The sequence below is a fragment of the Rhinatrema bivittatum genome, chromosome 9 (genome assembly GCF_901001135.1).
Source record: "Rhinatrema bivittatum chromosome 9, aRhiBiv1.1, whole genome shotgun sequence".
In the NCBI taxonomy this organism is placed as follows: Eukaryota; Metazoa; Chordata; class Amphibia; order Gymnophiona; family Rhinatrematidae; genus Rhinatrema; species Rhinatrema bivittatum.
The window spans coordinates 154,516,383-154,529,691 of NC_042623.1; the positions used below are offsets into that span (position 1 = coordinate 154,516,383).

The following is a 13,309-nucleotide window of genomic DNA, read 5'->3' on the forward strand; positions in this document are numbered from 1 at the left end:
TGATGCAGGCACCAGAGTAGGGAGAGCAGGCCCTTGAGAGCGAGTTACCCGATATCTCAGATAGGTACCTGAAGGAGAGCATAAGGGCCCCCAAGGAGCCGGTATCCAAGTTAGCGATGAATTACCCCAAAGGGCAGAGAGAGAGCTTCCTGCGGCAGCTAGGAAGCGGCAGAGCAGCTTAGACCGGAGGCAATCCAATCCTTGCTAACTCAGTTTCTTAGCAAATGAAGGGCAGACTAAATACCAGGATGTGATGAAGTCACTCGGAGGGGACACCCCCGAGGTTCCCGCCATGACATGGATAAAGACATGGGTGGCATGAGCGCGCGCACCCTAGGAGGCCCTCAGGATAATCATGGCGAAACACTGTCGCCGTTGCCAATCCGGGGACGCCGGAGGAGAGCGGCATGAAGATGCAGCAGCAGCCATCTTCCCAAGGCTTGAGGAGAGAGAAGGAAGAAAGGTGAGGCACAGAGGTCGAAGCCGTCTGAGACTGTCGGACGCAACACTTGGTGACATCACCTATTTATCGACAGAAAATATTGGTGGGTCCAATATATGTGCACTGTATTCCTGTCTTGACTTAACTCCACTCCAACCTTCCCACCTCACAGAAATGCCTTTTTATTTAACCTGGCTAAAATACATGTATTGAGGAAGTCCACATGCCCTTTTAGCTGCCCAGAGAAAGGCAACTTTCAGACAAGCCATTTTACCCAGGTAAATTGGTACAGTATTTACCCAGGAAAATGGCTTTGAAAATTGCCCTTACAATCATTACATACAGAAGAAAAAAGTATATACTTTAGTCCTGGGGGAATTCTGCGCTACCTACGGTGCACAGAATTGCGCAGAATTCCCACTTGCGCAGAAGTGCCAAATTCTGCGCGACGAAAACGGCAGAGAAACCCAGCATGCGCTGATGGAGCTCGCACTGTTCGTGGCAAAGATGAAGGCCCCGTGTGCCATGGTACGCATTCTGCTTGAGGCGAAGATGAAGGCCCCAGTGAGAGTGAATGTGTATAGAGAGGTGTGTGTGTGAGAGAGGAGAGGAGGGGTGTGTGAGAGAGAGGGGAAGGGAATGGCAAGTGTTGTAAGAGAGGGGAGGGGAATGGGAAGGGTTGTAAGAGAGGGGAGGGGAGAGAGTGTGAGGAGGAGAAGGGAGGGGGGAGGGTATGTGTGAGAGAGAGCAGGGGTTTGAGCAGGAGAGTGAGAGAGAAAGAGCTGAGGAGATGAGAGACCAGGGGGGTATGAGAGAGACCAGGGAAGGTAAGCAGGGGTGTGTGAGAGAGAGCAGGAGGTGTAAGAGAGAGCAGGAGGGTGCTTGAGTGTGGGTGCCAGAGAGAGGGAGCCTATATGAGGAGATTGTGAAGGAGTGTGTATGAGTGTGTAAGAGATTGGGAGCTGGGGTGTATGAAAAAGGGATCGTGTGTATGTGGGGGTGCTAGCCTGTGTGAAGGAATTGTGTATGTGTGAGAGAGAATCTGTGTGAAGGGGTGCATGAGAGAGAGAGATACATAGGTAACCTGTGTGAGGATGTTGTGTGAGAGAGAAGGGAGCTTGTGTGTGTGGGTGGGTGTGTATGCAAAAGAGAGGAACCCTGTATGAGGAGATGTGTGTGTGCGAGAGAGTGAGGGAGCCTGTATGAGGGTGTGTGTATGTGCACTAGAGAGAGGGAGCATGTGTGTGAGAGAGGGAGGGACAGAGGGAGCCTGTGTGAGGGGAAGTACTGAGAAACGGGGTCAAAGTCTGGGATTGGCGATAGAGTGGAAGGGGTTGAGCCTAGAGGTGGAGGGGAGAGATACTGGCAGGTGGAGGAGTTGGGGCCTGAGAGGGCAAAGTGGCCAGGGGAGTAGGGAGAACACATAGAAGGGACATTCTTACAGTGCATTTCTAGGGAAATTCTGGTCAAAATATTTTAAATTCTCTATCTTTAAATAATGACTTTTTTCTGTATTAATTTAAAATGTTATTACTTAAAGACTGTATGTATCCAATTAAAGACTCTCTTCAAAAAATTTTAAGTGTGGTAGCAGCTACATATTAGTCAAAACAAGAAATACTGTAACACCACAATTTACCTACTATAATTGCTAATAATCACCTCAAGTGAGGGAAAATAATTTTTGGTATAAGAAAAAATTATTTTCCCTCACTTGAGGTGATTAGCAATTATAGTAGGTAAATTGTGGTGTTACAGTATTTCTTGTTTTGATTACTTAAAGACTGTCATGTAAATTGTGTTATTTTGACCAATATAAAGCCTGCAGAATTTTGCAGAATTTGAAGTTTTTTTGCGCAGAATTCCCCCAGGAGTAATACTTACTGCCCATCATTTGAAACACTTTTAAATGATGACCCTCTCTCCTTTGAAGAAAGAAGAAATTAAATAAACATCATACCTATAAGCCGAAAAACGTTTCCTGCCATATACTTCATCAGGAGAATGTGGATACCTCTTATGTCTCTCCTTTGAGGCATCCTGCTTCCTTGATGCTCCCACATTTGATATCCTGGAGGTAGAATAACATGGTTACTAGGGATGTGAATCGTTTTTTGACGATTTAAAATATCGTCCGATATATTTTAAATCGTCAAAAAATCGTTAGGGCCACGATACAATACCAATTCCCCCGATTTATCGTTAAAAAATCGTAAATCGGGGGAAGGGGGAGGGCAGGAAAACCGGCACACTAAAACCCCCCCTAAAACCCACCCCCGACCCTTTAAATTAAATCCCTCACCCTCCCGAACCCCCCCCCCCCAATGCTTTAAATTACCTGGGGATCCGGCGGTGGTCCAGAACGGCGGCGGTCCGGAACAGCCCCCTCAATAGAATCGTGTTGTCTTCAGCCGGCGCCATTTTTCAAATGGCCGCCGCAAATGGCGGCGGCCATAGACAAAAACGATTCGACGGAGGAGGTCGTTCCGGACCCCCGCTGACTTTTGGCAAGTCTTGTGGGGGTCGGAGGCCCCCCCAAGCTGGCCAAAAGTTTCCTGGGAGGCCAGCGGAGTTCCGGGAGCAATTCTCGCCTCGATCGTTTTGTACGGAAAATGGCACCGGCAGGAGATCGACTTGCAGGAGGTCATTCAGCGGGGGTTCCGGACCGCCGTCTGAACGACCTCATGCACTCGATCTCCTGCCGGCGCCATTTTCCGTACGAAAACAATTCGCGGCGAGAAATCGCTCCCGGAACCCCGCTGGACTCACAGGAAACTTTTGGCCAGCTTTGGGGGCCTCCTGACCCTCACAAGACTTGCCAAAAGTCCAGCGGGGGTCCGGAACGACCTCCTCCATCGAATCATTTTTCTCTATGGCCGCCGCCATTTTGCGGCGGCCATTTTGAAAAATGGCGCTGGCTGAAGACAACACGATTCTATTGAGGGGGCCGTTCCGGACCGCCGCCGTTCTGGACCACCGCCGGATCCCCAGGTAATTTAAAGCATTTGGGGGGGGGTTCGGGAGGGTGGGGGATTTAATTTAAAGGGTCGGGGTGGGTTTTAGGGGGGTTTAGTGTGCCGGCTCACGATTTTAACGATTTTTCACGATAGTTTACACACCCAAACGGCAACAATACGATTCCCTCCCCCTCCCAGCCGAATTCGATCGTTAAGACGATCGAGGACACGATTCACATCTCTAATGGTTACTCACCCAGATTAGGGACAGGGTCCTGGCCTTTCCAGTATCAGTCTGAAGAAATAAGGAAAATATTTTAGATGACTCAATGGAAAAAGATCTATGATAAGTATATCAGAAAATAAACAGGTTTCCTTCTTGTATCATGACGTAAGGCCAGAAAAGAAGTTTTCAGAATTCTCAGAACTTTGGAAAAGAACTGAAACCATGTAGTAAAAGGAAATCCCGATGCTATTTTATGTACTCCTGGGGAAATTCTACACAAAAACTTACAAATCCTGTGCACAATATATGGAAATTCTGCATAATTCTACAGTGTATTTATTCAGATAAAACAATATAATCAGTGAGTATTAATATATAATACAATACAGAAAGAAAGTTATTACAGAAAGATACAGAATTTCTAATTTTTTTGTGCAGAATTTTCCCATCATGATGCCCGGCCCCTTTAGATTGCTCTCCCCTCCCCCAGGCTTGATTTTCCCCAGCTTTCTACTCTTTATGGCTTGAATCCTTTCTCCGTGTTTGATGCCTCATCCCCACCTCACAAACTACCTCTCCCTCCCCACCAGGGTTGACCTCGCTCCCTTTCTCTCTTTGCCCCACCAGGCTCAACCTCCCATTCTCTTTCTCTTTCCGCACCCTAGAAGCCTCCTCCTACAAGGTTTGAAACGCTCCCCAGCTTTCTCCCCGCTTCCCCTGGTTCTCTTCTTCCATGCCAGCAAGACCCCCCCCCCCTAGCTTTTGCTCTGTCTGCTCCCATGCAGGCTTGACTACTGGGAGGGCAAACAGAGAGAAAGTTGCCCCTCCCCCAGTTCTCTCCCTTCTAAGCAACATGACCCCTCCTCCATCTCCCCCTCCCTAGCTTTCTCTTTGTCTGTCACCTCCTTTTTAGCAAGCCCCCCAGTTCTCTCCTACTTTCCACAAGCTCGCTGTCCACCTTGGCTGGTCAGCCTTTACCAGACGCCCATTGCTCCCTCCTTTGTTTGGGCCACGCAGGCCAAGACAGACGCTGCAGGCTCATCTTTTCCGGCCCTGCTTCGGCAAAGGCTGGCTCTCCCAACTCCCTTCCAGTCTGCACTGGCCATCTCGCCACTGTTCCTTCCTCCCTTCCAGCCTGCGCCGGCCTCTACTCCCACCGCTGCTGCTGCTGCTTCCTCACCCCCTGTGCCTGGGAGGTGAGTGCAGAATTTCGTGCAGGAGAGGAATTCTTCACAAATTCTGCGCAACTGCGCCACGCAGAATTCACCTAGGACTATTTCTTGCTGCAGTGGCCAGCCCTATTATTTCTGGTGAATTGCGAACCAAAGTGCACGCCTCGTTGACTGTTCCTTGAAATGAAGGTTGCAATGCATTTCAGCAACTTTCAAAATGTTTGAATAATAAATGCACATTTCGAAATCGCATGCTTGAGGGTAAAATGAAAGGTAGAATGGAGGAGAAGCCCAGTGCAGGAGTGAGCAAACTGGGGAGGGCCAGGCCCTTGAACAGTCCTGAAGAGGGGCACGCACTCAATCGGGGCGTCTAGGTACCAGTTCAGGAGGGAGGGAGAGGACATTATAGTATGCCACAGTCTAGCCATGCATTTTTTTTTCACTGGGCCAGGAAAAGGAGCTGCTTCTACTCTGTTCCACAACCGAGGAAGAGCTACTACCCTCAGCCTGGGAGGAAGTGCTGCTGCCAACCAAGGACAGAGATCACAACTGTTGCTCACCACACGTTTGGGGGGGGGGGGGGGGCAACCAATTGCAAACCAGGAAAACCAAGTTTCAACCCCTGCAGCTGCTCTTTGTGGTCATGGGAAAGTCACTTTCCCTCTGTTGCCTCAGGTACAAATTTAGATTGTGAACTCTCTGGGAACAGAAAATAAATCAAGTAAATAAATACCTGGCTGAACAGGTTGTATGAGGAAAGTCTAAAGAAGTTAGGACTTTTCAGCTTGGAGAAGAGACAGCTGAGGGGGGATATGATAGAGGTGTTTAAAATCATGAGAGGTCTAGAACGGGTAGATGTGAATCAGTTATTTACCCTTTTGGATAATAGAAGGACTAGGGGGGCACTCCATGAAGTTAGCATGTGGCACATTTAAAACTAATCGGAGAAAGTTCTTTTTTACTTAATGCACAATTAAACTCTGGAATTTGTTGCCAGAGAATGTGGTTAGTGCAGTTAGTATAGCTGTGTTTAAAAAAGGATTGGAGAAGTTCTTGGAGAAGTCCATTACCTGCTATTAATTAAGTTGACTTAGAAAATAGCCACTGCTATTACTAGCAATGGTAACACGAAATAGACTTAGTTTTTGGGTACTTGCCAGGTTCCTATGGCCTGGATTGGCCACTGTTGGAAACAGGATGCTGGGCTTGATGGACCCTTGGTCTGACCCAGTATGGCATGTTCTTATGTTCTTAAGAAATAACGGGGATGAAGAAAAATTAAGAGCTTTCAGTTCTAGTTGCATGCTGAAACACGAAGTTTGAACTTCTGCATATCTAATGAAATGCTAACATGATAAACAATTGCAATCTACTCTTTGCTTCCTCATTTCTAGTTTGATAAAAAAAAAAAAAAGAGAAGAAACTCGGTGTCAGCAAAGCAACTGCTAGAACTCATAACCTTTTTTTTAAGGGTGACTAATGCATTCCTAAGAAAAAGAAGAAAGTAAACATTTTTTAGAATCATTGAATAGGTGAAATATCTGGCATTATGTACTCTGTATGCTGATACAACAAGCAAAAATAAAGTCCTTAGTACCCTATTAATTTGCCCTTAGCTAGCATCTGTGTATATTTCATTCATTCAAGGCCCCTTTCATGCAGAAACGTCCAAGGTGGATAGCCAGGCTCATCGTCTTGCACATTCCATGACAGTTCCAAAGAGGGAAGAGAATTTGAGTGAAAAGAATGTTGATGGGTATTAATTATATAGAGCAGTGTTTCTCGGCCACTAGTCCGTGGACTGGCAGGGGTCCCTGGAGGCATATTTGCTGGTCAACTGTCATTCCAGAAGGAAGCAGATCTATGCTGAGGCTGTGGCCGCACAGGTACTGGCTCCCTCTTGGTTGCCTGCAGCCACAAGCAGGACAATTTCTAGTGCCGTAAACCTCTGGGCCAAAATATTGTGGTAGCAACTTCACTCCAGTCCCACAGTACTGCCCACTGCTGCGGCATCCAGGTGTGGGAACAGGCTGCTGACACTCTTCGACTCTTCACTACCGCTGGCACTGAACAGCTGATCGGGCTGGCAGACTAAACATGAACATTAGGCTCAGTTGTGTATGGATTTTCTCCACTCTGGCTCTGTAAATATACAAAAAATATGCAATGGATTACTGGCTGTGCAGCCATGAAGGCTTTTGCAAGCACCAGGCCTCTTAAAGGGACAACATCTACTCCCCGCTGTCGCCAGTGTATTTTTAGCCCCTGGCTAACACGCTCTTCCAGGGTGAGCAGACCTGATTATTCCTTTCTCCCCCGCTCTGGGTGCAGGAAGCACAGCTCCATTGTCATAATTCTTGTGATTAAACGAGGGGTGACTGGATTGAGACTCCAGAAGGTTGGGGGTGCAACCCCACATACACATACTTTTAGCCATGGAGAGATCCCTTTTGCTCATCAGCCACAGAAGGGAACCCTAGAACTGCCAAGTTACACAATTCTAGGAGACAGTTTGTAGGACAATCCTGAATTTCTGACAATCCCATCCTGATTTATTCAAGGTTGGGACTGTCAGAATTTAAGCTCTGGAATTCATTGCTGGAAGATGTGTTTAGGGAAGTTTGTGTAGCTGGGTTTAAAAAAGGTTTGGATAAGTTCATTAACTGCTATTAATCAAGTTGACTTAGGAAACAGCCACTGCTATTACTGGCATTAGTAGTATGGGATCTACTTAATATTTCAGTCCTTGCTAGTTATTTGTAACTTGGATTGGCCACTGTTGGAAGCAAGATGCTGGGCTTGATGGATCCTCAGACTGACCTAGTAAGGCAACTTCTTATGTTCTTATGGTATGTAAAGCACTGATTGCAGTGAGTAGAATCAGGGATACAGCTACCACCATGCACTGGGAATATAAATTCAAAACCAGGATTAGCCAAAAAAATCTCCCTCTTGGAACTGGTTGACTTGGAAAATCCTTCTCCCTCTCCCCTCCCAACTTCAGGTGTTATCCCCAGCTCTACAAGCAAGCTAGTCCACATCAGTTTAGGAGAACAGCCATTTGGTCCTTTGCATAAAAAATGTTGAGAAACACTTGTATAGAGGTAAGGGAAAATACAGTCATTATTCCCCTTCACATCATGCCTCTAACTGTTCTGTCAAATACCAGTTGATGTCCCAAATGCCATGCTCATTGGGGATTTTGCTTAGGCTGAAAACCATTCTGGGTTTTATAATCTGCTTACAGATGCAGATCAAATATGGGTCAATTTAAAATGAAAAAAACACTCAGTGAATAAGATAACCAAGGGGGTCATTTATCAAATTGTGATGGGCCTTCTCGCCATGATAATGCCATAATGCACGCGATAACTACCGCATCGTGATTTGAAAATGTAAATTAGAGAAAGGGGAGGAGTTTGAGCAGGAGGGTTTAAGTAAATTAGGGGTGATAATGTATCGCACCTCATCGCCCTCAGTAGTGCCAGAAATCGCTATAGCTATTCCATTGGTGTTACAGGGGTGATAGTGTGCGGCGCGACCTCAATCACAGCAGGTGAAAGCGCACCACTGCAATGCGGCCATCTACTCGATATCACCCCGCCCCTTTTTTTTTTCATGGCTCATCATTCTGCTATAATTATAATTTAACCAAATTGCCAGCTGTGTCTGACTAAATTTGCAGAGGAAAATCCACCTAAATCTAGCCAAAGTTGGTCCAACTAGGTGTCATACAACGATTTGTGAGATTACAGTTGTGTACTCAAATTTATAGCCAATTAATGCAAAAAATCCATGAAAGCAGCAGAAAGCAAACTCTGCACAGCTGTGGGACTCCAACCTGCCACCTCCCAGAAGCACATGCACCAATGCACGTGACTGAGAAGCAAAGGAATAAAGGTCATACTAATGCACGGAAAGATGTGCAGCACTGACTTGTTATAGCGAAGAAAAAAAGAAAAATCGCAACAAGTTTCAGATAAGTGCCTTGGTGATTCTTTGTAGCACAGACTTGTTGATAACACAGCAATTTTGCAACAAGTTGAGAATTTTGCTGCTTAGTTATGTCGGGCAAGTTTCAGTATTAAATATCTTCTGAAACTACAACACATTCATTCAGAAGCCAGAAGATACAAAATTTAGGGCTCACAATATGAACATGTCGCCAGATTTAATAGCTGTCATACAACAACAGAGAAACATCTGTGGATGTCATAAAGTGTGTTACAATCTTGTTACAATTCGCCGAGACACTGGCGGTTTTTTCAGATGGGACATTTTGCTAAATAAAGACCTAAAAATAGTCTGGAATAAGTGCATTTTATTATAATTCAAAAAATAGGAGACAATAAAGACCAGTGATTGAACTTACTGGTTCGACAATTAGAGGTCTTCGGACCCCTTTTATACCAGTTCTGAGGTCTTTGTCTCTCAATTATAAACATTTTTAAAATTTAAAATTCACAATTAAAAATTGAAATTCATATGTATTTTGAATAAAGTTAAAGTTAAATTTTAACAGCGATTAAAAACAAGGTAACATGATATTTTCAGACAGTTAGCTTTTGTATGCATTTGAATTGGATTCTAACTGTTCCCTTTGTACATTGGTGACCCAGGTTTATACATACCTGGTAACTTTTTTGGCTACTGTCTTTATGCTGATGATATTCAGTTTTTTGTGCCAATTTAAGAGTATTATGACTGTGCCTTAAAGAAGATCACTCATTGAATTCCCTCAAGGATTGGTTGTTGGAAAATAAACGAGTTAAATATGTCTAAGACTGAAATCTTATATCTGGCCAGATATCTTGACTTGAAGGTACCAAAATCCTTGATTTTGGATTGGGTTGAAATTCCAAAAGTGGGTGAGGTCAGAAATCTTGGCTTCATTATGGACACCCCCTATCACTAAAGCCTCAAATTTCAAAAGTTGTAAAAGATACCTTTTTTAAACTCATCTGCTTCGAAGATTACGGTCCTTCCTAAATGAGCCAGATGGAAGAACTGTTATTCTTGATCTTGCTCTTTCATATCTTGATTATTGTAATGCTCTGTAATTTGATCTTCCACAAAACTCCTTGAGGGCTTTACAGCTTGTTCAGAATTTGGCTGCTAGGGTAATATCTGGGACAATGGTTCGTGAGCATATTTCATTTACTTCCCATCAAGTGGAGAATTTCCTTTAAAATCTTAGTGCTGGTATTTAAAGGGTTGAATGGCATTGCACCCCCTCGCTTTAATGCGGCTTTAAAACTGTATCGTCCACCATGTACTCTTAAGATCAGCTAGTCAATTCCTTTTGAATGTTTCTTCACCAAGAATTATTTGCTTAGATGAATCTAGGGAAAGGCTTTTCTATGTCCAAGGTCCCGTTTTATGGAATTCTTTGCCCCACAGTCTGAAGGAGAAATCCTCTATGTTAAAATTCAGGAAGGTATTAAAATCCTTCTTGTTCTCTCAAGCATTCCCCGATGATATGTAGCCACCAGGGAGCAGTCAACCACATAAAATTCTGGAGTATGAAGTATAAACTAAAGGTAGTTAGATGGAAATTGTCATAATAGTTATTTTCTTAAGTACTGACTATGTCAATGTCTTTTTATGTTTTTTTTTATGAATGTTCTTTTTGTTAAACTGCTCAGAAATTTTGATTTGCAGTCTTCAAGTTTTAAAATAAATAAATAAAATACATGAAGGAGTAGCAATCCTTGTGCTTTGTTACCTAGGTTTGTCCCTAATCTTCACTAGGGACTAGTGTGGCCATGATACCTCCGTTCTCCTGGACAGTCCTGCTTTCACTGCCCCTGTCTGGGAGTCTGGCAGCTGTTCCTTCCTGCCTAGCTAAATGAATACATTCTTACCTAGGTTCTGCAGACTGCAGCAGTTTGTGGGAATGCCCAGAAGTCAGCAGGGCTGTGTGGGACACTGGCAGCCAATGGGAGAGCGTTGTAGACCTGAAGGTGAAAGAATCTTAATCTCAGGAAGGGAGGAGTGAGTCAGGGGAAATCTCTATGCCAGTGACTGTAACAGAGGAGGGAGGAAGATTCACTATCTGTAAGACAATTTATAATCAGGCTGATGCATCTCATCCACAACCCATCCAATGCACAGTGAAACTAATAGCACTCATTATATGCAAATGCATGTTGATGAGGCTATTAGCCATGCTCCCCAGATGCAAAAAAAAAAAAAAAGTGCAACAGACCCGCACATTTTTATGCTCAGAAATTAATGCCTGCCCAGAGCAGGCATTAATTTCTGAGCAGCCCAAAAGGTTGTACAGAAAAGCAAAAAAATACTGCTTTTCTATATAGCCTCGGACTTAATATCATGGCGACATTAAGTCAAAAGAACAAAAAGTTTAAAAGATTTAAAAAAGAAATTAAAAAAAAAAAAAGAGTGCCAGCTATCAGGTTAGGGAAACGGATGCTCAGTTAACGAGTGTCCATTTTCCAAACCCATGGCTGTGTGCCAGATAGAAAAACGGACGCCAATAAATTCAACATCCGATTTCTCAACCCGCTAACAGCCGACCTCTCCTGGGAACCTGCTGCCAAGGAGGCACTAGGGGTACACAATCGACCCTAGTGCCTCCTTGGCAGCGCAACCCCTAATTTAAATATTGCATGGCACCCCCTGCTTTTGGCGCACTTTTATTGTATCGGCCTCCAATCTGTGCAGCCAGTCTGAGCTAAGAGGACAGGAGCAGTGGCCTAAAGCAGGCAAAGCCAGCGAGTGTGCGGGAGACTGGTGGTATGGGGAAGGGTGGAAGGTAGCTGCTGCAGACTGGAGAAGGGATGGCAGCCAACACAAGAAATGTGTGTGATGCTGCTGCATGTCTGTTAGGGGGTGGGAATGGAAGCACTTGCTGATTGGGTAACATGAGCAACAGCAGAAGAGTCTGTGTGCTTCTGTGTCAGAAATAAAGGGAGTGTATGTCAGAGAGAGAGAGAGATAGGGAGTAAGGCAAGAGGGAGGGGGGATCTGCTACTGGACAGGTGCAGGGAGAGGAGGGTGTGACAAGTGGGAGTGTGGGACCTGGTGCTGAGAAGATGGCACTTGTACCTGTTGCTAGCCAGGGAGGGGGGCACAGGGATCTTTGTTGGACAATGGGGAGAGGGAGAGGGGTTGAGGGACTTGGAAACTGGGCAGGGGGGACAGTGAAGGGTTTACAAGAAGAAGAAAGAGAAGGAGGGGAATGAGGGAGAGGGAGAGGAAAGGAGAAGCAGGATACATCCATAGATAATAAGAAGGTAGTAGGGCTAGGGAGGTAAAGCAAGAGATGGGGCAAGGAACTCACATAAATGGCAAGCTCTTTTGGGCAAGGAATTATCATACCTAGATTTGCTGCAATCTGCATTACTTGGTTAGAGTTTTCTATAATATGGTAAGTTGTATTTCTATTAAAATTATTGCAATAATATGTAATATCATATCTTTGCAAACATGTTTCTATATTCAAATCCATGTCTGCTAATTATACATGCAAATGCAATGCAAATTTTTGTCTGTAATTTTTCCTCCTTTTTGAAAGTGAGTGTCCTCCTTTTGGGGTGCTTGTCCTCCTTTTTGGAGGCAAGAGACCGAGTTGGCCACCCTGCTGGGGACACATTACATTAAATATAGACTGTTGCAAGCAAATTGCCCAAAACTGAATCTCGGGATTTCACCATACTGTATTTTTCTCCACTTTAAGCTCTGTGGGTAATCCTGAGAGAATCAAATGTTGCAAACTTTACCACTAGTTCAGGCAATTACAAGCGTAGCTATTGGTAAATGGGGGCGAAAAAAAAGTGTTGAGGAAACCTCCTCTTCAGAAGAATGCAAAATTGTAATTGTCATAACTGAATCCTCTCCGATTTAACTTTTAACCTAGCAGTGTCCCTGTTTTATAAAATTGCAAATTAGATGTTGCCATTAGTTTGTAAAAGTTCCTCCCATTCACACAAGATATGTCTAACTGGTAAAATGGATGCACAGGTAAACACAAGCCTTCAAGAAACTATACAGGTATTGCTGACAGAATGTACTTGCTGCTATTCAAGACCTGTTCTGGAACAGTGGCACAAAAAAGTGAAGCAGAGAGAAAGGTCCAGGAAAGGTGGGTAGTAACACAGAGCTAGAAGAGATTTCAGACATTCCCCCATCACTGTCCCTTGGAAATGCTTAAGAATTGTTTCACCAGAACAAATTTAGATTTTCATGGCAGAAGATTCCCTATAACAAACCATTTGCTATAAACGATGTCAGAAGTAGCAGCTTTCCGCCTGAACAATTAAATAGCATGCTGCTTAATTCATGTCAAGAAGCAAACAGGATGTGAGATAAAGTCTGCAAACGACATTGTGGGCCTATGTGGTTGCAATGCAAGTGTTCCCAAATTGTACAGAAGGCAGGTGTTCTGAGCTTTTAAAAGTGAGCTTATTCTTCTGTTATGTAGTATTCAAAAACACTGGGTATGCACAGGAGTGTCAGAAAAGGTTAAAAAACAATATTAATACAAGTGATC

At 44.4% G+C, this 13,309-nt stretch overlaps 1 long non-coding RNA gene across 1 annotated transcript; it reads right to left on the reverse strand.

Annotated features, from left to right (window-relative positions):
• Window positions 1-293: 293 nt before the first annotated feature.
• LOC115098833 lies at window positions 294-3,762 on the reverse strand. Its single transcript, XR_003858624.1, has 3 exons — window positions 3,656-3,762; window positions 2,403-2,513; window positions 294-522 (listed from the first exon to the last, which is right to left on the reverse strand). It is a non-coding gene; the product is annotated as an uncharacterized LOC115098833 (long non-coding RNA).
• Between the last annotated feature and the right edge of the window lie 9,547 nt (window positions 3,763-13,309).